The 4,688-nt window shown below is 45.9% G+C and overlaps 1 non-coding gene across 1 annotated transcript; it reads left to right on the top strand.

Moving 5' to 3' along the window:
* The first annotated feature begins 1,776 nt into the window (after positions 1-1,776).
* LOC139277853 (U6 spliceosomal RNA) lies at positions 1,777-1,879 on the top strand. Its single transcript, XR_011596164.1, has one exon. It is a non-coding gene; the product is annotated as a U6 spliceosomal RNA (small nuclear RNA).
* The last annotated feature ends 2,809 nt before the right edge of the window (positions 1,880-4,688 follow it).

The following is a 4,688-nucleotide window of genomic DNA, read 5'->3' as shown; positions in this document are numbered from 1 at the left end:
CTTGTTGGGCTCTCTCTCCCCCCGACGAGTTACCCGAGTGCCAGCAGCGGCATCCATTCTGCCCAATTTTCACCGGCTGACAGCTGGCCAGCTGTCTCTTCACATCTGTTTCAGGTGGGCAGCTACACGGTGGGATTTAAATGAGGCCTGGCTATTATTATTGGCTGGGCCTCCTAGACGAGCAGCCTGCATGTATGCCAACTTCCCATCCAGGAGTTCAAATTCCCCTCTTCTAAGTTTGAACACGACCCCTAACCTTTGAACTCAACTACCCTTTTCAGACAAGTTTCACTGATGGATACAAGACCTTACCGAAGCACAATGGAAAAAGAAAAGCTGGCAGGATCAGTTTCCCTTTCAGAAGTGAATCTCCTTTTGACTTATTACAGTGGAAATATGACAGGGAGAGGCAGTTATGAAGGCATCTAATGGGAAACTCATTAGATCAAAATCCACTTAGACAGCTGCCGTTTTGAGGCAGCAAGTCTCTCAGTTATAACAAACTATCAAAAAAACGATCTCTTCCCACCACTGATTGACTAATGAGCTATCAAAACAACAGTAGCACTTCAGTAACACCTAAGATAGGATGCAAACAGAATATAAATGTTGCAATAGGAGCAAAATCACTGTTGACTTTATGAATTCATCTAGATTTTAAGATATGCATTGATCTCATGCTGTACAATAGGTTAAAGGATAAATACACGCGTAGCTGGCAATGAGTAGTTTCATGGAAAGTTATAATGTAAATACATTTCTGCCATAAATCATTGATTACAAGTTGGAGCTCGACTCTCTCAACCTTGAAATAAGATGTGCAGTTCATCGAGTGGCAAGTAATATCCATCACGAATCTTATGCTGTGATAAAAATAAACCCCCGGACTCGATGAAATCCCCTTTCTTCAAAGGGCTATCCTCCTGGCCACAGTGCAACCTGGTAAAGGATCAGAGTGCGTAATTGCTTTCTGTTCATAATAATATTTCGAAGGTGCAGATTGGTTTTGATGAGAAAATGGGCTTGCTTTGAAACCTGCATGATTCCTCTTCCACATCTTTGTCAAATTCATTTTTAGAAACGTGCTTCCTAATCTCATTGCAAGAAACACATTATCCTAAACACACCTAATCCCAATCCAATACATGTAAAAGCTATGTCTATAAATGGCACATTATTAAAATTCTTAGGATGGTAGTACTGCAAATGAGAGGACAGATGGCAAATGAAATTTAACAGTGTCAAATATGAAGTATTGGACATTGGGCAAAAATAATGTGTGACATAAGTACCAAAATTAATGGAATCAAATTAACACAGAGAGAAAGGAACCCAAGGCTTCTAGCAGACTTGCTATGGTTGATGTTCAGGCAATTAAAATAACAAATTGCTTTGGAGGCAATGAAGGAGAAGGAAATAAACATTCAGGAGAGAAGCTCTCCGGAAGCAGGTTCAAAATAGGGACAGAAAAGCTAGGCAACAACTGGAAAAAGAACAGAGCCATATAAGCAGCGATTGATGCCAGGATCTTCAACCTACATGATATGGTGAAAGAATTTGAGAATCTGACTGATCTCAACAATCTTTCACAAAATTTGTGAATCCAAACCTATTTATATTGGTAATGAATGAACTGTTACTGAACAGCCAAGTGTAATAATTTTAATACAATTCTGTGGATCTGTAACTTTTAATTGCCACTTTTGTGTTATTAAAGATCACTGCATATATTTTTAATTGTTCAAGATTCCTCATTTGCCTAATTTATTTGTGTAACTCCTTTCGGCAGCATATATACTGAAATTGGAACGATTCAGGGAGAATTGGCATGCCCTCTGCGCAAAGATGACATGCAAATGGTAAATTTAATTGAATAAATGGCTGCTGGACTATATATTTAAAACAATAGAAAATAAACATGGTGAAACTGTACAATACATTGATTAGACCGCACTAAGGGCCCAAGTTTCGGGCCGCGCCGACCTGGACGCCCGTTTTTCGCGCCACAAAGTGTGCCTAAAAAAACCTCACCTATTCTCCGGCTCCCTGCAGGTCCTCTGGAGCTGGGCGCGGCGCAGCACGAGCTGTAGGGGGCGGAGCCAGGTCCCTGCGCTGAAAACAGTGCCGGGACCTCTGCACATGCACGCTACAGTGGGCACGCATGTGCAGTTGCTCCAGGCGCCCAAAACTGTGGGAGGGGCCCGCAGCACGCAGCCCGTAGCCCTGGCCGAATGGCCTCACTGGGGCTGCGTGAATAAGGCTCCTCCCACCCAACCGGACCGGCGCTCCCCCCCACCCCCAACCCCGACCCGACCCGACCTCCGCTCCACCCCCCCGACCCGACCTCCGCGACTCCCCCCCCCCCGGACCTCCGCGACTCTTACCCTCCCCCCCCGGACCTCCGCGACTCTCCCCCCCACCCCCCCCGGACCTCCGCGACTCTCCCCTCCCTCCCCCGGACCTCCGCGACTCTCTCTCCCCCCCCCGCGACTATCCCCCCGGTCCTCCGCGACTCTTCCCACCCCCCCCCCCGGACCTCCGCGACTCTCTCCCACCCCCCCCCCCCCGGACCCAACCTCTGCGCGCTCCACCCCCCCGCGACTCCCCCCCCCCCCCCGGACCTCCGCGATTCTTACCGCCCCCCCCCCGGATCTCCGCGACTCTCTCCCCCCCTCCTCTCCCCCCCTCCTCTCCCCCCTTCTCCTCCTCTCCCCACTACCCCCCTCCTCCTCCCCCCACCCCCCTTCTACCCCCCCACCCCTCACCCCTCCTCCTCCTCCCCCCCCACCTCCCCTCCCCTCCTCCTCCCCCCTCCCCCTCCAACCCCCCTCCACCTTCCCTCCACCTCCCCCCCTCCACCTCCACCCCACCTCCAACGCCCCCGCCCTCCCCCTTCTCCCCCTCCCACCCACCTTTTCCCCCTCCCCTCGCTGTCAGAAACACAGACACACTGACAGACAGAGAGTGAGAGACACACAGACAGACAGACAGAGAGATAGAGACACTGACAGAGACACACTGGGTGGGGGGGGGGGGGGGGGCGCGTCCCAGCACACTGTTGGAGGACTCCCGGTGCTGCAGTTGGTAAGTAGAAAATGTTTTATTTCTTGATTTTTTAACATTTTTTTAATTTTTTATTAATTTTTTTGATTGATTTATTGGTTGATTTATTGATGAATTTATCATTTATTATTGATGATGGCTCTTTATTTGTAAAACTGAAGTGTTTAATGTTTGTAAACTTCCCTTTAAACCCCAGCCCCCCCCTTTTCCTACGCCTAATTTGTAACTTACGTCTGATTTTCTAAAGTGTAGACAAGGTTTTTTCGAACGTACAAAAATCTTCACTTACTCCATTCTAAGTTAGTTTGGAGTAAGTTTTCACTGCCTAAACTTTGAAAACAGGCGTAAATGGCTGGACACGCCCCCTTTTGAAAAATAAATTCTGTTCCAAAGTGAAACTGTTCTAACTGACTAGAACTGGAGCAAACTAAATGCCGAGAATTCAAATTTCTAAGATACTCCATTCTAAACCAGTTGCTCCAAAAAATCAGGAGCAACTCAGGCCGAAACTTGGCCCCTTAGTATTTTAGGGTACATTTAGCACTAATGTTCATCAGTAGAGTAGGTAAACCATGATCATAGTATTGGGAAAATTGGCCTTGGGTCCATTTTCTACTGGGCAGCAATTCTGTGGTATTCTGCACTTTTTGTGCTAGAGTGCATGTGCCTATTTTGTGCCCCAGATTTGATGCAAAATGTTCCTGGTTGAAGTGGCACAAGATGAAACAGGGCATGCCATGAACATAGGAACATAAGAAATAAGAGTGGGAGTAGGCCGTTCGATCTTGGAGACCAAAACTGTACTTCAGGTGTGGTCTCACCAAGTCCTTTACTAATTGTAATAAAACTTATTTGCCTTTATACTCCAAACCATTTGTAATAAAGGCTAACATACAATTTGCTTTCCTAATTGCTTATTGTACCTGCATGTTAACTTTCAGTGATCCGTGTACAAGGACACCCTCTGAGTAACAACATTTCCCAGTCTCTCACTGTTTAAAAAATATTCTGCTTTTCTATTTTACACTTTCTCACATTGTATTCCATTTGCCATGATCTTGCCCACTGACTTAACCTGTCTATATTCCTTTGCAGCCTTTTTGCGTCCTCCTCTCAGCTTACTTTGCCACCTAAATTTGTATTGTCAGCAAACTTGGATACATTACACTTGGTCTCCTCATCTAAGTCATTGATATAGGTTGTAATCCCATTGGGTTTTTATTCCTCAGGGGAATGTATATTTGTTGAAAATTTTAAATGAATTCTTTAAATGTTTGCCATTGCTTATCTACCATCATATAATTTAATCTAGTTTCCCAATATACCGTAGCCAATTCACCCCTTAAACCTACGTAGTGTGCTTTGTTCAGATTGAAGACAAACTCAATATAAAATTCTATCACACTTCCCCAGAGGCTCCTTTACAAGATTATTAATTACCCCTGTCTCATTGCACAATATTATATCTAAATTAGCCTGTTCCCTAGTTGGTTCCTCCAGATGAAGATCAGCAGTCACCAGGACATACCTGCAGACCTTGCCGCATTGACCGGTTAATGACTGAGGACAACTGCCTTAGCTTATTTCAGGTCAGCGGAAAGCCAGCTTTGGAACTTTGCCATCTG

Source organism: Pristiophorus japonicus, chromosome 12, assembly GCF_044704955.1.
Source record: "Pristiophorus japonicus isolate sPriJap1 chromosome 12, sPriJap1.hap1, whole genome shotgun sequence".
In the NCBI taxonomy this organism is placed as follows: Eukaryota; Metazoa; Chordata; class Chondrichthyes; family Pristiophoridae; genus Pristiophorus; species Pristiophorus japonicus.
The sequence above is the reverse complement of the archived record's forward strand: the minus strand, read 5'-3'. Positions and strand labels throughout refer to the sequence as shown.